The sequence below is a fragment of the Lissotriton helveticus genome, chromosome 4_1, assembly GCF_964261635.1.
Source record: "Lissotriton helveticus chromosome 4_1, aLisHel1.1, whole genome shotgun sequence".
NCBI lineage: Eukaryota > Metazoa > Chordata > Amphibia > Caudata > Salamandridae > Lissotriton > Lissotriton helveticus.
In genome coordinates, this window is record NC_136063.1 from 1245078163 (window position 1) to 1245102394 (window position 24232).

Below are 24232 nucleotides of genomic sequence, written 5' to 3' on the forward strand. Positions count from 1 at the left end.
TCTGCTCCTCTCAAGAATGTCACCCAGTTGAGACACCCCTTGAAGGTGGCTTTGGGGGTGTCCTTCCAGTTGGTAAGGACTATTTTAGCTGCTGCCATTAATAGGAGGTCGAGGAGGATTCTGTCGTGTGGCTTGCATAGGTCAGCTGTTATGAATGCAGTGGTAACTGAGGAAAACTCATCTTTAAGTGTGCACCCTAAGGCTTTGTTAATGAAGTTAAATACTTTGGGCCAACATTTTTTGACCTTTGTGCAGTGGAAGAAGAGGTGTGCTAGGTCTCCCTGTTCTGTGCCACAGTTCCAGCAGCGGTCATGATCCCTTAGGCCCATGGCCGCAAGGCGAGTCGGGGTCCAGTAGATTTTGTGGAGCAGCCAGAATTTTGTCTGGACAAGCCCTGGGGAGACCATATTTTTCTCTGGGGCCGACCAGAGGGTGTGACTTTCTTGTTCGTTCAGGGTGGTGCTTAGCTCAGCCTCCCAGTAATTTGTTGTTTTGTTGTTAAGCTTAGAGGCGTTGGGGCGGAGTAGTTTGTAGATATGGGAGACTTGGTGGTCCACTTTGTTCAGGTGCTCCATATACTGGAAGATTGAGGGTACGTGTTTGGCTATACCTGATTTGGTTAGGGCAGTTCTGATTTTAAGGAAGTTGTAGAGTTCAATGTCTGGTAAGTTGTGCCACAATTGTAGCATGTTGAAGCTGAGGGGGGTATCCCTCTTTTCCAGCTGGGCTGGAAATGAGATCCCTGCTCTTTTCCATGCGTCTATGCTTATGGGTTTCCTTCTATATTATATTTTTGAGCTACCCCACACCGATTCCCAGTGCGAGTTTTTGATACTGTGTTTTAGTTTTTGATCTACTTTCATCAGGGCGAGTCTGGTGTTGTTGAATATGGGGCTCATGTTTTGTGACTGTTTGTTTGTAGTGAGTAATGTTAATGGGTCAAGGTTGTTGAGAATCGCCTTTTCCATCCTAAGCCAGACTGGCATGTAACTCTGGATGGGTCGGATCCAGTTGATCCCCTGTCTCGCTATAAATGCTGTCTGGAATGATCTGAAATCTGCCAGGTTTAGGCCTCCTAATTTTTATCTAGTCGTAGCTTTTTCAGGCCTATTCTTGGTTTTTTGTCTTGTTTAACAATTTGTCCGTTTTACGGAAGAAGTCATCGGTAAGTTTGAGTGGGAGCATTCCCGACAGGTAGTTGATCACGGGAGTGATCATCATCTTAATTGTGTCTATTCTACCCCACCAGGATATAAACTTGGTGGACCAGGCCTACACAAGCTTTTTTGTTTTATCTAAAATTACTTTTTCATTTTGGTCAAGTGTGGATTTGAGGTTATTGCCGAATTGGATCCCTAGGTATTTGATGAAGCTGGGCTGCCATATGAGTCCTGAGTTGTCAAGTACCTCTCTGGTGGTGTGGATATTGAGTGGCATACACTCCGATTTGTCTCTGTTAAGCTTATATCCTGAGTGGGCTGAATATCTACTGATGGATTCCATGAGGGCTGGGATGGAGGATTTGGGGTCTTCTGTGAATATGAGGATGTCGTCTGTGTAAGCGGCTAGTTTGGCTGTGGCCTCGTTGATGGTGACCCCGCCAGTTCTCTATTGGTTAGGATGGTGCACAGTCAAAATATTGACTACAAAATATCGACTGGACACAATATCGAGTTTTAAATATCGAATGGACAAAATATCGACAGGACAGAATATAGACATCAAAAATATCGTTATTAAGGTAAGTAATGTAATATCGATTGTTAAAAATATAGACATTTAAAATATCGAAGTATATAATATAGTTTAAAAAAAATATCTATTTTTTGATAATATTGAATTTTTTATAGTGATATTTATGTTATTATGTGTGTTAAAAGTGTGTATTTATGTTATAAATAATTGTAATTAATGACATTTTTATTTTCTAATTTTTGCGTAATTTAATTCTGTAGCGGATTGTGGGTTTATAGGGGAATAGGGTGGGAAGTAATTTAATTATAATTAATTAAATATGTAAATGTATTTATTGTTATGAATTTGTAATTATTTGTCAATTAATTTATATTTGGTAATTCATTAACTTTTAATTGCAATTAATTTTAATTAATTGAATAATTGCTAATTATGTTAATTTTACTAATTTATTTTCTGTAGCGGGTTGTGGGTTTATAGGGGAATAGGGTGGGAAGTAATTTAATTATAATTAATTAAATATGTAAATGTATTTATTGTTATTCATTTTTAATTATGTGTTAATTAATTTATAATTGGTAATTAATTAACTTTTAATTGGCAATTAATTTTAATTAATTTATTAATTACTAATTATGTTAATTTTACTAATTTATTTTCTGTAGCGGTTTGTGGGTTTATAGGGGAATTGGGTGGAAAGTAATTTATGTATAATTAATTAATAATTAAATATGCTAACATATTTATTGGTATTGTTTTAGAATTCATTGTTAATTAAATTTTTATGGGTAAATAATTAAATTAGAATTGCTAATTAATTTTATTTAATTGATTAATTGCTAAATATGTTAATTTAATAATTGTTTTTCTGTAGTAGGGTGTGGGTTTATAGGGGAATAGGATGGGAAGTAATTTATTTATAATTAATTAAATAAAACAACAGTTTTTAAATTGTTTTTAATTAGAATTTATTGTAAATTAAATTTTAAATGTGAAATTATTAATTGTTAATTTCTAATTAATTTGTATTAATAGTTAAATAATTGTAATAATTAATTTTAATTTTTAATTTTAATTGATTAATTAATATATTATATTTAATTCGTAAGTACTTTAAAGTAAATTTTGATAGATATTAATTTATATTTATTGAAATAATATATGAAGTATTTAATTTCCCTACTGTTGCACCTACTGGAGTGGGAATAGTAATTTTTACCCCTACGCTATCCAACGCTTTCCCTACTGTTGCACCCACTGGAGTGGGAATAGTAATTTTTACCTCTACGCTATCCAACGCTTTCCCTACTGTTGCACTCTTTGGAGTGGGAATAGTAATTGTAAACCCTATGCCATCCAACGCTTTCCCTACTGTTGCACCCACTGGAGTGGGAATAGTAATTTTTACCTCTACGCTATCCAACTCTTTCCCTACTGTTGCACTCTTTGGAGTGGGAATAGTAATTTTTACCCCTACGCTATCCAACGCTTTCCCTACTGTTGCACTCTTTGGAGTGGGAATAGTAATTTTTACCCCTATGCTATCCAATGTTTTCCCTACTGTTGCACCCACCGGAGTGGGAATAGTAATTTTTACCTCTACGCTATCCTACGCTTTCTCTACTGTTGCACTCTTTGGAGTGGGAATAGTAATTTAAACCCCTACGCTATCCAACGCTTTCCCTACTGTTGCACTCTTTGGAGTGGGAATAGTAATTTTTACCCCTACGCTATCCAACGCTTTCCCTACTGTTGCACCCACTGGAGTGGGAATAGTATTTTTTACCCCTACGCTATCCAACACTTTCCCTACTGTTGCACCCACTGGAGTGGGAATAGTAATTTTATCCCCTACGCTATCCAACGCTTTCCCTACTGTTGCACTATTTGGAGTGTGAATAGTAATTTTTACCCCTACGCTATCCAACGTTTTCCCTACTGTTGCACCCACTGGAGTGGGAATATTAATTTTTACCTCTACCCTATCCAACGCTTTCTCTACTGTTGCACTCTTTGGAGTGGGAATAGTAATTTAAACCCCTACGCTATCCAACGCTTTCCCTACTGTTGCACTCTTTGGAGTGGGAATAGTAATTTTTACTCCTACGCTATCCAACGCTTTCCCTACTGTTGTACCCATTGGAGTGGGAATAGTATTTTTTACCCCTACGCTATCCAACACTTTCCTTACTCTTGCACCCACTGGAGTGGGAATAGTAATTTTTACCCCTACGCTATCCAACACTTTCCCTACTGTTGCACTCACTGGAGTGGAAATAGTCATTTTAACCCCTATGCTATCCAACGCTTTCCCTACTGTTGCACCCACTGGAGTGAGAATAGTAATTTTTACCCCTACGCTATCCAACGCTTTCCTCACTGTTGCACCCACTGGAGTGGAAATAGTCATTTTTACCCCTACCCTATCCAACGCTTTCTCTACAGTTGCACTCTGTGGATTGGGAATAGTATTTTTACACTTATGCTATCGTACGGTAATAATATTGGATATCATTTAATTATATTAAGTTAATATATCTATATGTTTGAACAAATATGATTGTAACTTTTTTTATAACTTTCATTAATTATTTAATTATTATAAGTTAATTTAAGTATTTTTAAGTATATTTTAGTAATTAATATTGAATTTTAATTTAATTTAACACTGTTTTTAATAAAGTTGATATTTTTCAAAACTATATTTTTGTAAACGATATTTTGGACTCGATATTTTTGTACTTACCTGTTTGTAGATACAAACTCGATATTTTGTCTGTCGATATTTTTTCCTCGATATTTTTGCTACTCGATATTCTGTCAGTCGATATTATTTCAGAGATCCTGTTAGGATGTCTCTGATCAGAGGTTCTAGAGCCAGTAAGAATAGGGCGGGGGACAGGGGGAATCCCTGTCTTGTCCCGCGATGTAGGGTGAATTGTTCTGAGACACCCCTGTTGATAGCTAGTTGCGCCTTGGGGTTTACGTGAAATGCCATCACTTTCCGCCTGTAGTTATCTCCCAGGTTGTATGTCCCCATACATTGTTCTAGGAAATGCCAGGATACTCTGTCAAAGGCTTTTTCTGCGTCTAGAGTGATTGCTACCGCAGGTTTGTTCGATTTGGTTGACTGTTCGAGGACATGGCAGAGTAGTCTTGTATTGTCATGTAACATGCGTGTTTTTAGGAACCCTACTTGTGAGTTACTTAACAGTTGGGGAAGTAGCGTGTTGAATCTTGTGGCTAGGGTTTTGGTGTAGATTTTGCAGTCTAGGTTGATAAGAGATATGGGGCTGTAGTTCTGGGGGTGTTTTGAATCCTTGCCTTTGTTTATTATGGTTGCTTCCGACATAGTGTTTGACACTCTACCTACCCCCTCACAGTGGTTGAAGACCTTTTTCATGCTTGGGAGTAATTGTGTCCTAAAGCTTTTATAGAAGGAGGCTGTGTAGCCATCCGGGCCCGAAGCCTTGTTGTCTTTAAGCGAGTTAATTGCCGCCTCAATTTTGGTCACACTTATTTCCCTAACAAATGGCAGTGCCTCCTCGTTTGATATCTTAGGGAGGTTTAATCTGTTTAGGTAATCTGTGACCCCGTCCTGGTCAAGTGACTCATCTCTGCTATAGAGTTCCTGGTAGAACTCACAGAACCTGCGCAGGATGTCTTTGTGGTGAGTGTGCGTGTTGTTGTGTGAGTCAGTGATGGATGATAGGGTGTATTTCAGGTATGACGCTAAGAATTTTCCTGCCTAGTTGCCATTGCAGAGGTTGATCTATTTGTATTTGTTAATCCACAGACCTGCTCTTTCGCTTAGGATTTTGTTGTATTCTTATTTTTTTTCCGTTAGGTCCTTTAGTGCAGAGTTCTTCAATCTGTGGGGCGCGCCCCCCAGGGGGGCGCGACACCATCTCAAGGGGGGCGCGCACTCCACACAAAGATCTTCCCTTTCATTCTTTTACTGGCCCGAGGCATCACAAGTTCAAATGGGAATTCTCTGGTAACTGAGGGCTTGAGGGGGAGGGGGAGGGAGGGGAAATAGATAAGGCAGGACGTGTGCTTTTGTTATGTAAGGAGCTAACAGTTAACCTTCCCAGGAGGGTGTTAATTGGTAGAGCTTGGATGCTTCAGCTGCAGTGGGAGGCAAGGTCTCCTCTGCTAAACAAGCAATGCACTGTAGCAAGCAAGTGCTTAAATGCCTTTTGAGTGTAGTATATAAATGCTATATTAAAATACGACGTTTGAAGTGGAAGAGGCTATTGATAATGTGTACATTAAGGGAACTGACATAAAAAAGATGAAGATATGGTTTATTGCCCAAGTTGTGAACTCTGGAACCACACGACTGGGTTTAAATTTTGCCTTCCCCATCTGAACAGAAATTAACAAATCTCTTGGGTAAATAACTTTGTTTCACTGTCCGTCAGATGCCTTTTATGCTACAACCAGGAGTGCTATTAAACAAGGCGAACTCCAGAACAGTGAACAATAATGCATCTATGTTTCTTTGATCATGAGAAAGTCATCCAAAGCAAGGTCAGTGAAATAAGTATGTTTTGACATGTTTGGTGTCAGCGCGCTTTAAAAAACTTAAACCTGGTACCAATGTACCTTGTTTTATTATCTGTGTTATTCACACTCGTATCTCACTGCATTATGTTTTGGAAATCCATTGCAAAGCAGAAAAGTGACATTGAAGTGCATACTACCAGGCGCTGCAGGACATATGTTATGTTGATTTGTATAGCGGTGTGATGCCTTGCAGTGTTAAACAGTGTGCAAAATCAACTCCCGAAAATGCTCAATCGGGAGCACATCACAAGGTAAACAAAGATGAACATGAATGCGCCAGCAGCCAATTGCAAAAACCCTTACAGAGCGAAGCGGAAAATCCGAGCTTGAAAGAAAACAATCTAAAAACAGCTCCCCAAAGGGGAACACAAGTCACTCCTCAAAACTCCAGGTCAATCCATCAAACAACCACACGGCGCCATCTGGTTCAGACAAAACTGAGCTTCTGCGTTGTTAATAACGAAAACACGCAATTAAACCATGAGGCGGCAACAAAGCCAACGTTAGATAGCTCTAAGCTAGAAGACGTCAGTTTCCAAATTATTTTCACCCCGGAGTACCAGACTCAAGGCCGACACGACATTTTAAACAGAAGTAATATCTTAAAATTGATGGCAGAAATTAAGGACCTGAGTGCCATCAAATCGTCCGACTTAGTTCAGGTTCAATTCCTAAGTAGCACTAATGAAACTGGGAACGAACAAACGATGACAACCTGGAAAACTGCCGCATTAGTGCAATCAATACTTGGGAAATCAGCCACATTTCAAAAGTGGGGTATTCAACTATCGCAGCCTGTCTCCCCAAGATATCCGCTTCCTCTAAAGAAAAACACCCGGCCGCAACTCACAAGAAGTTTGGCGGACCTTGCCCCGAAAATAACAGTATATTCTATTTTACATAACGCCAAAGGCAGATGTGAGGCAGCTATTACATGCAAAGTACCTGATACAGAGAGAGCGGGGGATTTGCTAACGCCACCTGATGCCTGGAAATGGCTTCCCAGCATGTTAAATAACCTCCGGAAGAATTGACCGAACGATCCAGAAAGAAATAAAGCAGCCAATAAGAATATACATATAATTTCATGGAATATAGCCGGTGCAAAAAGATTGCTGGAGGACGGTCTCGCGCTGGACGATTGGGACAATGCCGACATAATCGCCCTACAGGAGACATGGCTGCAGGAAGACATTGAACTGGCCGGATTCATTCACTACACGGTACCTGCGAAAAAGTGTAAAACCTATGGTCGCACTATAGGAGGTCTCTCAGTTTATGTGTCTACCGCTCTGAAAATCAATACAGAACAACTCAAATCTCCAGATCCAAGAATCCAGCTAATCAAATTATCAGGACAAAACCCATCCGATAATAAAACGATAATTCTGATTAATTACTATATTCAGCCAAATCTTCAATCAAAAAAAATAAAAACCGCTCTGTTATGCAAGGAAATATTACATCTAAGAAGTACAGAACCAACATGGAACATTATAATAACTGGAGATTTCAACTCCAACCTGATATACACACCAGAGGAAGACGAGATACTAACCACAGAGAATACGCACTGGAATGTCCCTGAGCAGTCACATGGAGTGACAAGGAGTCGAAAGGACATCTTAGCCATACACTTAGTAACGGAGCTTGAGTACCTAGGTATGAGAGTATTGAACGGCAGGACAGAGGAAGACAGACCACCGAAAAAAACTTACTATGGTCCTAACAATCATTCAACATTGGACTTTACCATTGTAAGCCTACCATTGATTCCACTATTACTCACCTTCTACATTGAATATACACCAATGAGTGATCATGGCATGCAACACCTTAAACTGAATTTTCTTGCAGAAACACTGCAACCTGCGTACTCCCTAGAGGGCCAACCAGGCACAACTAACCTAAAACGAATATACTGGAACAGCTCCAATAAAGAGAAGTGGATCTCAATAATAGAGGCCACACTGCAAGAATTGGGCAGTACAACAATGGATAAGACACAAGCCTGGTCTCTTTTTTTAGAGAAACTGAAGACAAAAATGAAACCATTCAAAACAAGGGCTAATAGAAAGCATCCAACAAAGAAATTGCCGCTGGAGTTACAAGATCTAAGAAGGGTTTTACGCAGAAGTCAAAAAATCCTGCATCTAAAATCAAATGACCGGCGTTACTTGGATACCTTCCTTGTTCAAAGAAAGTTATATAAAAAAAGGATTTGGGAACATAAAAAGACGACGAATGATGAATTCTGGATCAACCTGTTGGCGAGCTCTAAGCTCCAGGACTCAAGCAAATTTTGGAAAATAATAAACCAACTAATAAAACCACGAAACGTACTAACATCGTTCATCCAAGAAAATGAATGGGCATCTTTCTTGTTGGCAAAGTTTAAAGACAATCCAAAGTAGGCTCTTGGGCAGCAATTCCCTCCAGCGGTTCCCTAAAAAAACAGCAACGAAGAACAGCATTGTAGCAACCTAACAACATTAGTCCCAAGGAATACTGCATACCTTCAAACCACAGACGGCCGCTACTCGGCTGAAGAGATAATCACCATCATTAGAAAGGGTAAAAGCAACGGAGCGCCGGGCCCGAACGGTATCCCGCAAATGGCATTCAAACACGCACCAGAATTTTGGGGCCCACCTCTCGAAAAACTTTTCGCAGATGTTCGAACCTGTAATCACATCCCCAAAAGCTGGAAAGGCTCTATTATTACGCCTATATATAAAGGAGGAGACAGAGCTAACCCTCTAAATTACCGTCTAATAACACTCCAGGACATAGAAGCTAAATATTTTGCTTCTCTCCTCCTAAAAGACCTGGTAAATTGGGCAGAAGACAAAGCACTCATTCCAATTAACCAAACTGGATTTAGACCTGGTATCGGAACAACGTCGAACATATTGTCAATAACCATGATAGCAGAGAAATGCCGGCGCGTCAAACAGGACTTGAACCTGTGCTTCATTGATCTGCAGGCGGCATTTGACAGTGTGGATCGCAAGATACTATGGGCAAAGCTGAAAGCATGGGCCATACCGGAGAACATACTTAGTGGCCTACTTTTATTCTACTCAGACACCTGGACACAAATCAAGATAGGGGACGGCTCACATCTATCAAGAAAAGTATATACATCGATCGGACTAAAACAGGGTTGCGTTTTAGCGCCATATTTATTTAACCTATTCATTTCTGATCTTTCGGGTAAATTAAATGACTGCAATGCCCATGCACCGAAACTCGGCAACCTCTTACTTACTCACATGGCTTACGCTGATGACATTGTGCTTCTGAGTTTAACTAAAGTTGGCCTATCTAGACTATTAGCAGTAATGACAGAATTTCTGGCGACAAACAATCTTGCTTTAAATCTGTCCAAGACAAAACCAATGCTAATAACCAACCGTCGTTCGGCGCATCTTAAGATCACGCTTGAAGGAAAACAGCTGGAACGAGTATCAAATTATAAATATCTAGGCTACTATATCGACGACAAACTCACCTTAAATGCGCAAAAAAACTACTTGAAGCAAAGAGCTGGAGCCTTAACATTTGCGCTAAGTACAATGGCAAAAAAACTGGAAGGCCCCTCATTTAAACCCCTATTGGCAGTGATGGCCACCAAAGTACTTCCTACTTTATCGTATGCTAGTATTGCAATGCAGGGCAAGGACGCAATTATGTTAAATAACCTCACTACAAAAATCTATAAGAAGGTTTTACAACTCCCGAGCTCATCTTCACCAGCGCAGATGCGACTAGAATTTGGTCTAACGAATGAGTTACTGGGAAGACTCTACACATGCATCAGAGTGTGGTACCGAATTAAAATGAACTCCACAAACAATACTATAAACAGATTCTTATGGCAGGAACTAGAAAGCCAACAAAACTCAGTAGCCAAAAAATATCTGACTGGCGCCCTGGAGCAAACATGTACTGCCAACCTGTGTGAAAAAAACTTGCCATTCACTTCCTTTAAACAGACACTAAATAAGGCGGCCAAATTTCACTCGCTGATTACTGACAAAGCAATTTTTTCAAGCCGTTCCCACTCCTGGTCTGTGATCAACAGTTATAAAAAACTTGCCCCGGCTGCGTATCTTGACACAACATATTCGGTTTTTATTAAAAAAAGGCTGATGGCCCTGAGACTTGGTAAATCGCCAACTTTGGCGGACGAACCGACCTGGATACGTTCAGACTCATACGCTTGTCGGTTATGTGGCTCCTCAAAAGAGAACTTAATCCACATTATATGCCACTGTAAGTTTCTGAACCAGGAGCGCACGTACTTTTTAAAGAACTTTTTTAGGATTAAAAGACTACGTACCTGCAGGTCTGCTATTATTGGTGCTCTGGACCCAACAGCCCCTATAATCAACTGCAAGCTGATAAAGTTCCTGATAGCCTTTGAAAAGCGCTTGAAAGCAATATGAACTTTTAAAATAATAAGGTTTTCTATTATTAATTGTCTTACTAACATGTAGCTTGATAAAAAGCTATATTCATTTTAAATCTTGTGTTTAAAATTGTATTCTGATGAATTTTACTGTTCTCTCTTATTGCAAAAGACAATTTTCACTAGCCCGTTTGTTATGGTTTTAATTAACTAAACAATAAAGTTTTACTACTACTTACTTACCAGTGTGCATGCTGCCTGTGTAGAAGATGAGAGAATGTTACATTATGTCACATCAAACTTTGGCTTTGTGCTGAGACGGGAAGAACGGGTCGGGCAGTGCTATTAAAAATACATCAGACACTTGTGACGTACTGTCCATTAGGAAAGGGCAGGCCAGCTGAATAATGAGAATGCACGAGTCTACTGAACCACTAGACCCAGTTTGCACATGTTCGTGTGTACGCGCACTAAAATAAAGATGGTTTTGTGATTGCACCAGCGTTCATCTTCTCTGATATAGCGCCTGGCAAGTGCAGCGAGCTAAACTTTCAAGAGCCCATGCACTCCTGGCTGTTGCGAGCCAAAGTTATTTCTGCCGTTTGCAGCTGTGTTGGTGACTTCTAAGCATGGGCGGATTTTGCGGATCCACGATTCGCGGATTCAGCGGATTCACGGATCGTGGATCCGCAAAATCCGCGGATTCGGCGGATTTGCGGATTTGGGGGCGGGGCTTCCTCGGGCGTGTGGGCGGGGCCAAACGGACGGGGCTTCCACGCGAGCGCACATGCCTCTTGTGTGTCTAAAAGGTCAGAGACCGATCAGAGCAGCAGATTAAGAGACAGAAGCCCCTGGTCACAGGAACAGCACGGGGGTTGTGCTCGTAAAAGTCAAAGATGCCCAGCCTCCCAACGCTCACGTTTTTTTTTGGGCTGCTGAATGAGTCACTGCATTTGCGCTTCAACTAGTTCCAGCGACCAAGTGTGTGTCACTATGCAATCGCGCCGAAGTGCGCAGGGGTCCCTTGAGTGAAATGTCCATCATAGTGGGTAAATGGCGGGAAGACGGTGCACACCTCGAGTGTGTGGGCGGGGCCAAACGGACGGGGCGTCCATGCGAGCATGCCTCTTGTGTGTATAAAAGGTCAGAGACCGATCAGAGCAGCAGATTAATTATTTAATTGTGCCAGGACCGTCGTGCCCGAATGAACCCTGCCCTTCATATTTATTCAAGACACCACTGTTGAAGTAATTTACGATGGCGCCGGCAAGCTGCCAGCGCCATCCTGCAAAAGTTACTTAATTAGCTTCAACAGGAAGCTCCAACTGCTAAAATAAAGCAGGCGCTCGAGCCCCTGCTGTATCTTATCTGTTAGAGCTTCCTGTTGAAGCTAATTAAGTAACTATTGCAGGATGGGCGCTGGCAGCTTGCCGGCGCCATCGTTAATTAGGCGCGCGCGCTTGAACTTTTGACCGCAAAATCCGCTCCGCTCGCGGATTGCGGATTTTCGGCAAATCCGCGAGAGTTCGCGGATCGCGGATTTGCCGAAAATCCGCAAAATCCGCGATCGGAGCGGATTTTGCGCTCATGCTTAGTGACTTCTCCCCTTACGCCCGAAACCTAAAACATGTCTTTCCCCACAAGGGGCCCAGTATAGTTACCACGGAAGTGCTAAAAAGAGGATACAGTGCTACAGAGCAACAGAGAAACAATAAGAAGCAAAGAAGGGAAAGGGTATTGTTGAGTTGGCACGTTTGGTATCAAGGGTTCAGTCTCAGCACAGAATTTGCATTCGCTTCTGACCTAGGAATTGTTAGTCTATTACGCTTCGCCTTTAGGGAGACTACCCCCAGGGAAGTCACACATTGTGAGTGATTAGCACTTCGGGTGAACATATTCACGAACGACAGCGCTTTCTTTCAGCACAGGTCAGATCTGTTTTTAGCAACATTTAGTTCCTGTAGTCTCTGTCAGCTGACTATTTTTTTCATCCGTGCTGCCCAAGTTACCAGTAAAGCGCTTTGCAACCATGTTGGGCTTGCGTTAAAAATACGGGCTTTATCAATAAAGAAACAGCAATGCAGCGCGCTTCTCTTCCTGCTTTGCACTCATAGCGATCACCATGCACGCACACCATTCACCCGCTCACCTTGCACTCACAGTGATCACCATGCACTCACACCATTCACCCGCTCACCTTGCACTCACAGTGATCACCATGCTCTCACACCATACACCCTCTCACCCTGCACTCACAGTGATCACAATGCACTCACACTGATCACCATGCTCTCACACCATTCACCCGCTCACCTTGCACTCACAGTGATCATCATGCACTCGCAATGATCACTCTGCACTCACACCGATCACCCTGCACTCACAGCGATGACAATGCACTCACACTGATCACCATGCACTAACACCATTCACCCTGCACTCATAGCGATCACAATGCACTCACACTGATCACCATGCACTCACACCATTCACCCGCTCACCTTGCACTCACAGTGATCACCATGCACTCACAATGATCACCATGCTCTCACACCATTCACCCGCTCACCCTGCACTCACAGTAATCACTCTGCACTCACAATGATCACAATCCACTCACAATGATCACGATGCACTCACACCATTCACTGCTCACCCTGCACTCACAGTAATCAGTCTGCACTTACAATGATCACAATGCACTCGTACTGATCACCAGGCACTCACACTGATCACCCGCTCACCCTGAACTCACAGTGATCACGCTGCACTCACAATGCACTTGTGCTGTTCACCCTGCAGTCACACAAGCACACTACACACCCTGCACTCATGAAACACTTCACTCACATGTCTCCCTTTCTGCTCAATGTGCATACTCACTCAAATAAGACCACCACTAACCTTACATTAATTTGTCCCACTCTGCACTTACATCCACACCCAAATTAATATGGTCACCTCACTCACCCTGCATTCACTCCTCTTACCCTTCTCTCACACTTTCGCATAACTCACCGTGCACTCACATGGGCACTCCCACCACCCAAAAAGTGCAGAGGGTTAATGTGCCTGTTATAAAGAATGTGTACCATGCAGATCAAAGAACTGAGTGTGGGTAAACTATGAGTAGCGCTATAATAAGCCTCTGTCATTTCACCACACCCATTCACAAACCTGCAGTTTACTAAACACTCTTATTGTATAAACATTATTTGCCGAATATGGCCCGTGATATGCACATGGCAGTCGATTATGTAGTGTACCAGATTCCAGAAATTTCTGTCAGTGGTGGGGGGGCCCAACATCTAAAAAAATTCAGCTGGGGGGGCTTAACCTACAAAAGTTTGAAGACCTCTGCTTTAGTGCTTTTGCATTCCTTATATCTTTCCTATGGGTCTCCTCTAGGTTTTTGATGTCGGATTTTAATTGGTCTAGGTGTATTCTAGTTTTCTTGTTCTATTTTGCCATAATGTCAATTAGTGTCCCTTTGACTGTCGCTTTTAGTGTGTCCAACACGGTGTTGGGATCCATGCCCTGCGTGTCATTGTGTTCTATGTATTCAATAATGGCCTGCTCTATTTTAGACTTGTCTTCTTGGTTTGCCAGAACTGCATTTTTAAACCTCCACCTCCGTGCGATGTGTTCGTTGTGTCGGCCCGACAATTGTAAGCTGATGCAGGAGTGGTCTGAGATAGTCCTTGCCACTATCTCTGTGTAGTTTATTACATGGATATGAGAGCCTGATATTAGGATGTAATCTATTCTACTGTAAGAGTTGTGTGGGTTGGAGTAAAAAGTGTAGTCTATGATGTCCGGGTGTTGTAGCCACCAAGGATCTTTCAGGTTGAATCTGTTGCATATGTTTAAAAGAGTGTTGTGTGAGGCTGGTGGTAGGGTGTGGGCCTGTGATTGTCTGTCCAGGGTGTAGTCAAGTGCTAAGTTGAAGTCGCCCGCCAACACTGTCATGTCGTTTTGGGGTCCTGCTTCTAGTCTACTAGAGACCTATTTTATTTATTTATTCATATCATTTGTAGAGTACACTGTAACCCTGCGGGCATCTTGGTACTGAGAGATGGGTCGAAAAGAGGCGGTCAGCTGTGAAAAACAAACAGAAGGCATACCAGAAGAAGCTATTACTATTGCGCCTGGGGTGTTATGCCCTCAGAAAAAGCCAGGTCTTGATTTTCCTGTGAAATAACAGCAGTTCATGTGTTTTCCTGATTCCAAAGGCGGTCAGCTGCTACACTGAACGCTCTTCCGCCCTGGGTCACTTTCTTTACCCTGGGTATTTTCACAAGGTTGGTGGAGGAGGAGCGGAGGGTCCGGGTGGACTCATACCACTGGAGCTTGTTCTGAAGTGGCTTGGGACCCTGACCATGCAATGCTCTGAACACAATGCATAAGGACTTAAATAGGATCCTTTGAGGTACTGGGAGCCAGTGTAGGTCTGCCAGTGCGTGTGTAGTTGAGGATCGGCGAGTTCGTGAGAGTGCTAACTTGGCTGCTGCCGCCTGGATACTTTGTAGTCTGGCAATCAAATATACCGGAGATTCCAATAACAGGGCATTGCAGTAGTCCAGGCGGCTAAGAATGGTACTCCTGGCTACTGTTGTTCTTGCCTGTACAGGTAGCAAAGGCAGCAGCCTCCGAAGGCCTCGGTTTAGGGTGAAGCAGCTTCCTATCAGCTTGTTAACATGGGTATCCAGATTTAAATTTCCATTGAAACTGACCCCCAGATTACGCACTGTGTTCACCGATGTCAGTGGGCCATCTGATGCTAACGGACAGAAATCGGCTGGCAGGCTTCGGGGTATCCCCCCACCTTGCACTGTGGGATCTCCGTTTTCCCGCTATTAAACTGGAGCGAGTTTTCTTTTAATATTTAGAAAACAGGGGACCCCTACAAATGCTTAGTTTGCTATACGTAGGGAAATAGTATCATTAGAAAAATTCAGAAATCTAGCAAACCCTCAATTATTAGCTGCCTGCTCTCTCCTCTACAGACAAATAAACCAAAATATTGCGACCATGAATCACATATATGGAATCAAAATTCTTTATATATGAAAAACATTTTTTATTGTTATTTTTTGATTCTGATATCTATCATAAACATTTAATCACTTTTATTTTTTTTCCCCTTAAAAATGATTTTGGTTTATTTGTCTGTAGAGGAGAGAGCAGGCTGCTTATAATTGAGGGTTTGCTAGATTTCTAAATTTTTCTAGTGAGTTTTCTTTTAGCCATTTTGCCATTTCGTGCATACAGGCATGAAAGCTATCTAGTGGATTTGCCTGAGCACCATCCAGGGATATCAGAAGCTCTGTATCATCAGCGTAGTTAATCACGCTGATGTTGTGGGCTTTGATGATTTCCAGCAGGGGTTGCATATAGGCATTGAACAAGATGGGACTGATAGATGATTCCTGCGGACCCCCATGTGAGACTTTGATAAATTCAGATTGGTACGGCGGGAGTGTCACCGCCTGCCATATGTCAGACAGATAGGATCACAGCCAATTAAGCGCCATACCTTTCACCCGAAGGTCTCCAGCTGTGTCAGCAGGATGTCATGGTTCACCGTGTCGAACGCGGCGGACAAGTCCAGCAAGATTAGAATTGCTGACTCGCCCCTGTCCGCTCGCATTCTGAGGCTGTCCAGTACCATCACTAGAGCTGATTCTGTCCCGTGCCCCGGTCTGAACCCAAACTGTTCCTCCTCCAGTAAATTATTTGTCTCCAGGAAGAGGTACACTGATCTACTGACCAGGCGCTCCGCGATCTTAATCGGGTAGGGCAGAAGTGAAATAGGTCGGTAGTTCTTGTAGCAACCGGGGTCAGGGGTGGGTTATTTCAGAAGTGGAGTGACAACAGCCTGCTTCCATTTAGATGGCGCAATGCCTGTGCTAAAGGATTGACCACATAGCAGTCGAAGAATGGGGAAGAGTTCTGACCCAAATTCCTTCATGATCTTGTGGGGCAGAGGATCCAATGGAGAACCAGAGGAGATTCCACAGGCCACTTGAGTGAACTCCTTCTCCGAGGGAATTGGTAAGTTGTCCAGGGATACTTCCTGAGAGGCAGACTCAGCGGTTCCTTCTTCATTTCTGCTATTTGTCCCTTTATTCTGGTGTGGCAGAGTGAGAGGAGGAGGGCCCTCCATACTTTCCACTATTTTATTTATTTTCTCTTGGAAAAATGATGCCAGCCCATCACACAAGTCCTGGGAGGGTTTAATATTACTGTTAGTGCACTCAGGGTGTGTCATTTCTCTTACTATTCTAAAAATGTCCCTTGATTTATTGGCGCTTTTCAGAATAATGGCTGCAAAGTGTTCTGCCTTAGCAGTAGCTATTTCTTTCTTATAATTTAGTATTGAGATCCTCCAATTGGTTCAATCTTTTTCCATGTATTCCCTCCTCCACTGTCTTTCGACCGTTTTGCACGAGTTCTTGAGGATCCTCCAACCCTCCATATACCGTGGTGCAGACGGGCTGCCTCGTTTTCTGATAACTTTCAGTGGGGCAATCTCTTCGAGTTTCTCAGTTAAGTGTTCACAGAGGCGCTGTAATTCTCGGTGATCTGGCTCTCTGAGTTAAAAAGGGTTTTTGTATTAAACAGAGGCTCCCCTACTTTTGCCTTTCTTGACAGTCCTTTCCAGTCTCGGCTAAGAAAGGTCCTGACTTGCCTAGCTACGGGCCTTGTATTGTTCGGGGTGTGAACACTAAAGGTGATTAAATGATGATCCGACCATCCCACCATTAAAAATTCCCCCGTAATGATAGGATCCTCCTCTGCAAAGATCAGATCTAATATGTGGCCTTCCCTGTGTGTTGGTTCGGTCACCCATTGTTTCAGTTTCAAATTCACGCAAGACTGCGTGATGTTGAAGAAGGCTGTATCTAGTCTTCCATTGGTCCACAAATAAAAATCCCCCAGACTGCAAGTCGAGTGGAGCTGGCTTTTCCGCGCAATCACAGGCGCAATACATGAAATGGTTCACGAACACGACATTGAACCAAATAAATACGAACTCTTGAAAGTTACTTGGAACCACTTTGTATCAAATGTTTCACTGTATATTTTTGCACCAGTCACCTTGCGCCGCCCACGCTGTTCACATTGTCACATGCGTTGCTACCTTGGTTTTCACTGATACACCTTGAGCACCACGTGCAATTTGGGTTGTTCTCAATTTCATCAGGTGTATATTGCAGTGCTGTAATAACTGAGAAATGCTCCTTCCTACTTGTTTTTTTCCCCTAAAATGTTTATATAAATGATGCCTTGAGCACATGCTATAATCATATAGTCTCCTTGCTTCCTTATGGATAATGTTGTATGCATATCTGTTCTAACTACCTTCAAATAATACCAGTTGGGATACCATATGTTTCTACTATACTACACCCCAATCCCAACACGGTAGATGGGTTCTTGCTCCTGTTGTTGATACAAGATCTTCCCTATGTGTCAGCCCTATCGAGTTTTCTGGCGGTAAACGATTTAACCGACAAACTGATGGCAGAGATTTACTAAAGAGAGAGGTGACATGTGGCAAAGGGGACAAGCATTTTGGGCAAGGCCTTCCGTCCATTCTGGATTGGATATTTGGTGGCAGGTTGCGTTTCCCTTCAGAGGGTCAAGGCTCATAAGGAAATCTCTGGTGTAGCTTGTCTGGGGCGAACGGACCAGGGGGGCTGGCCCTGGGCCTGGTCCGAGTGCGGACGGGCGCAGACGTGCTTGCCTTTGGCACTTCCGGCATATCATCTGGCTTTAATGTGAAAGCCCCCGGAAGTGACGCTGGTGAAAGGGAAGGAGCTATGTCCCTCCACGTAAACGGCCCACAAAGACCGCGGTGGACCGGGGACCTTCTAAGCCCTGCGATGGAATACAAGTGCCTTCTTTGCAGGTAGCAGCAGGTCCAATTTTAAAAGATAATTTTAATATTAAAAGATAATTCCACAATAGAGATGTGCCCCCAATTTAAAATACAGCAGCTTTCCTTACTCGAGTGCGAGTAGCTCTCTCGTTGCGCCCAGCGCGTAACACTGCTTATAATTAGAAGCCCCCGGAAGTGGCGCTGGTGAAATGGGAGGAGCTATGTCCCTCCATGCAAACGGCCCACAAAGACCGCGGTGGACCGGGGACCTTCTAAGCCCTGACTCCCTCCCAATATGCATTGTCATCTGTGTTTGGGGCATAGACGTTGACTACCTGGAATGTTTTGCCTCCTCTTTTCAATTGTGTTACTAGTAGCCGACCTTCATCGTCGTGCTGATGGCCGTCTATGGTGATTCTCTAGTTCTTGTTTATGATTGTGATCACCCCTCTTTTTTTTCCTGTCTCTGGTGAGCGTGCCGCCTGACCTATCCAGCGTGCCTTGACCCTTGCTGCATCTTCTAGAGACACTTTGGTTTCTTGTAATAGTATGATGTCGCCTTTGGTCTTGGCTAAGTAGTCTAGGATCTTCTTACTCTTGACGGGGTGATTAAGCCCCTTCACATTGTGGGAGACAATCTTCAGGTTGGTTAGCAGGGGGGAGCTACTGTTATGTGTCATAACTTAGGCTGTGAGCATGTCGCGATTAGCCCCCGTTCCCCACTGTCCTTTAGTTTTGTTGGTGAGTCTCGTGTAAGTGTCGGATTCCCTCCATGTATTCTTTTTACTGACTAGGAGCAGTGAAACATAACACCTTATTCCCGCGTGTCTGGTTGTGTGCGGGTATATGGAAAGCAGGAAGTAAAACGATTTGGGTACAGAAGGGGAAGTCTGAGTAGGCAAGAGACCTAGATAGTACGAGTAAGACATTCAGGACGATCTAGACGAACTGGACAGGTCAGATGAACAAGACAGATGAACACTAACCTTCCTCTCCCTGCTCCCTCCCTCCCCGATCTCTCCCTCTCCCCTCCCTCATCAACCTGATCCTTGCACACTGAAGGTGCAACAACAAGATCCTCGGGGAGTCGAGGCAGGGAAACATGGCGGCAGCAAGCTAAGCTGCTGCGGTGCTCTGTCCGATACCTCGCGTTATATCTCTAGTTTCGGATTAGCTTCGGGCTGCGTATACCGCAATGGTATACGCTGGATACCTTGAAGTCTAAGGGGGTCTTCACAGACTTTTGGGGTGGCTCACTGCCATAGCGCAATTGTACCTGTGGAGCCTGCTGGAGAGGGATGGCGTCGGCTTCCGGCCTGACGCAGCGAATTCCACTGATGCGCTGGGAGACGGGTGACCTCCCTCCCGCCCCTTCTCCACATTCCGTTCCGGCTTCCTTCTGCTGCCGGTGGACGGATTGCGGGGGTGTTGTCAAGCTCGGAGGATCAGCTGTTTGTTCTTCCGCCTCGTTGCCGGGATCGGGCTCGGTCATTGGTCTGGGGCTACAGCTTTGGTGTAGGGCCGCCCTGGAGCTAAGGAGAGGGCGGCGGCTTCGGTGCCTTTTGCTCGATTCTTGCGTTGCAAGCGGTGGCTCCAATGGTTTCCCTGTCACTGTTGGGGGGGAAGAACTACTTGAGGACACGGAGCTGAGACAAGAACCAAGCAAGTTTTTTGATGCCCTAACAGAGCCCATTTTCGAGGTTAATAGGGATTGTGGCGTTTTTGCTAAAAACGAAAATAAAACAGCAAGCTCAGTGAAAGCTGTACAGTCTGCTACAAAAAAAAGAGGTAAGCGTGGGGGCAAAAAGGAGGTTTTGGGAGTCAAGGGGGACACGGTACGATCAGGCGAGAGTGAAAGTGAGTCAGCCTCTACATCAATTGCCCCAGTGCCAGTTACAACATATTTTAAGCCTGGCAAGTCTGTTAAATCTGTGACTGCTGCACCTGTTTCTCCAAGCCTAAAGGTTTTGGGTCCAGCTAGAACTAAGAAGCCCTCCTCTTTTTTGAATACAGAAATTGAAGCAAAGCGCGCAAAAGAATCTAAGACACTAAAAGGCTCTAATATACCTATAGGTGCTGGGGCTGGGGCAACAATTACACCTTCACTGCGCTCCTACTTCAAGGCCATTCCACAAGTGCTGCATCTTAAGGAGGGCTTTAGCCCGGAACAGTTTATTTCCTCGGTTGCCAAAACGCTGGATTTAAGCGGAGCTGCAGCCAACAGTATGGATGAGTCCCCTTTTACGGCCCTTGCAGACGGTTTCTGCTCGGGTGAAGTAGCGGACGCCGACATAATTGTAAGCACAAATATTGACTATACTGCAGGGGATGCAGAAACTGTACCACCCTCCCAGGATGTCGAAAAAACCTCAATACCACGAAAAGGGGCAGGGGCGAGCTCAGAGGATATGGCAGCAGAGAAATTATTGGAATCGGTTAGTGCTCAGGTAGAGCCTCTACAGGCTGTTACTGATGCCCCCACGACTCCCACTTTGCAGTCTATGTTTCTAGCTTTGACCAGTGACATTAAAAATGGCTTCTAAAGCTAATCAACTGGAGATAAGGAATTTCTGTGAGTCCCTGGACAACAAGATAGACGGCCTGTATGCAAGAACAAAAGACCGTGGCGGGATTGTCACTACATCTAGATCAGGCCAAAAGTGACATCATTAAACTTAAGAAAGAAGATCTGTTAATTGCTGAGAGGATGGAACGTCTCAAAAACAATTCTAGACGTAGTAATTTACGTATTTTTAATGTCCCTGAGGGAAATGAAGGGTCCGACATCAAGTTGTATGTGGTCTCTCTTTTGAAAGAAGCTTTGAAATTAGTGGAGTCATCTGAAGACCTGGCCAAGGACATCCAACTGATTCATAGAGATCCCTTTAGGAAAAATCCTAATAGAGACAAACCTCGTAGAATTCTCGTAAACTTTCACACGTACACCCTTAAAGAAAATATTCTGACAGCGGCACTGAAGCACAAAATACTGACAGGGAAAGGGTTCAACTTCCAAGTTAGATCTGATCTTTCAAGGGCTACTCTCGAGAAGCAATGGGAACCTAGCAGGAGTCTGGACGCTTTCAGAAGTGCAGGCGCATCAGCTCAGCTTAAGTTCCCTGCTTCACTTAGAATAATGTATAACAATAAAATGTTTAACATTAGGTCAGTCCAAGAAGCAGATGAGCTACTGCTTAATATTGGAGGGTCTAAGGATGGTGCGAAGGGCTCTACAGGTTGAGGGTTTTTCTATCTAGTGCTCCCCTCTAGTACTCTTTAGAGGTTTCTATCCTTTTTTATGTTTAGTTCTCTCTATCTCACTTGGAAAAATAAATTAAACTTAAAGGGGAAAGGTAGGGGAAGTGAAGGAAGAAAGGAAGGAAAAAGAAAATGGAAGGAAAAGAAGGAGAAAAAAAAGGAAAATAAAGTGGGGTGAGCACATAGGTTAGATTCAGGGCTAGCATGTTTGAAATTTGGTCTAGTTTTGTAACCGCTACCCCACACAAATCGTCACTTTGGGAGTTTCCGAAGTTTACATGTATAATTGCACAATGGGAGTATTGGGTCGAGGCACTATCTTCTGGACTAGCTCCGGATAGATAGGGCAAGGGTTTCCCAGGGGGGGGGGGGGGGGGGTGGAGGGTAGTCCAGGGCACGGGGGGGGGAGAGAAGTAAAACAAAAACCTCATTTCCGATAAGTTTTTGGTTTGTTGTTGCTGGTCAAGAATTATTGGTAGTAGTCTGGCAATTTTCTGTCTTTCGACTTGTGGTGGCCGTATGTGTTTGGGGCATGAAATTGCTGCCTCCTTATGAGTAATGTCAAAGTGGTCTCCTGGAATGTGAATGGCCTCCGCACCAGACCTAGGCCAGATAAGATCATGCAGTATTTGCGGGATCTGGATGCGCAGGTCATCATTCTCCAGGAGACCCACTTGACTGAGGCGGAAGTACTCTCATTGGTAAAGAGAAATAGGTGGATTGATGTTTCTATCTCTACCTCTCAATCTTCCAGTACTAGAGGAGTGACAATCATTTTTAAAAAACCTCTTCAAGTTAGATTAATGTCTAAAATAGCAGATCCAGGTGGCAGATGGGTCATCGCTTCAGTGTTGATAGCAGGTGCATGGACCTAATATTGACGATCCATCTGTACTAAAGTCAATTTTTTCTCATTTATTATCTTTTCCCGAACCGACTATCCTGGCTGGAGATTTTAATATAGTGGTGGACCCCCGTTTAGACAAAACCCCAAGCAGGCGACCTTTGACTCTTTCAATAACAAGGGTGTTCTTACTTAGGTCCATGAAACAGTACGGGCTTGTCGATATCTGGAGATGTATGTCTGGAAATAAGCAGGGGGTCTCTTTTCGAAACTTGAAATACCACCATCAGTCTAGGATTGACTTTGTTCTAATTAATCAGCGTTTGGTCGAAAGCGTGAAAAAGATTGTATATCTTCCATCTCACCTACCAGATCATTCGGCCATCCTGATGGAACTTGGTGGGTTTCCTAAGACGTCTAGATCTTGGTCGTTTGATCGTTCGCTCTTATTAGCAGCAGATGATGATTTTTACTTACTGAAACACAGCTGTTTATAGAGACCAATGTAGGATCAGCTGCCCCGGGGATAGTTTGGGATGCTTTTAAGGCCTTTTTAAGAGGCCTTATCACAAACATGGACTCATATTGAAGGAAGTGCTACAAAGAGAAGGTAGCGTCCATAGAGGCAGAAATGATGGTAGTGCAAGAGGAAATAGATCAGGTTCCATCTGGTATCTCTACTAAAGTTCTTGACAGCAAGTTGCCATCTTTGAAAGCGCATTTGGGGTCTGTGTTGAATCTACGCTTGCAGGAGAAATGGGAGGCTAGCAAGATAGCTCACTTCCAATTTGGAGAGGGGGCTGGTAAATTGCTGGCATGGAAGGCCAGAACCCACAGGGTTCGCAATAATATCGAGTCCGTAGTTCAGGATAACACACGGTACTCATCGATTGGGGATATCAGGAGAATCTTTAGAGATTTTTTTTCAAACATCTATCACGAGGATGAAATATTGGAGAATGAAACTATTGACAACTGGTTGGATAAGATATCTCTTTCATCCCTATCCGATAAGCAACAGGCCTCTCTGAATGCTAGCATTACCGAGGGGGAGGTCAGGGTTGCCATCCTTAATAGTGGTAAGGGGAAGGCTGCTGGCCCAGATGGACTACCAGCTGAGATCTATAGGGTCCTTGAGCAATCAGTCGTCCTTTTTCTAACCAGGTTATTTAACCAAATCTTGCAGGAAGGAACATCTCCACCTGCTTCCTGGGATAGTGCTTCGATAACCATAATTTTAAAACCAGGGAAATCATCACTAACCTGCGGGTCATAGAAGCCTATATCCATCTTGAATGGGGATTACAAGATTTTTGCTTCGATTCTCGCGAAGAGGCTTGGTTTAGTAGCTCCAGATGTCTTGCACCAGGATCAGAGGGGGTTTGTGAAGGGCGCCAATTGTACGAGCTAACCTATGATTTGATAGGGGCTATAGATATAGCAACAACGCAGTCACTCCCTCTGCCAGTCTTAACACTGGATGCAACCAAGGCCTTGGACAGGGCGAACTGGGCGTACCTGTCGAGGGTCTTGGATAAGTTTAATATTGGAGAGAACTTTGGTCGCG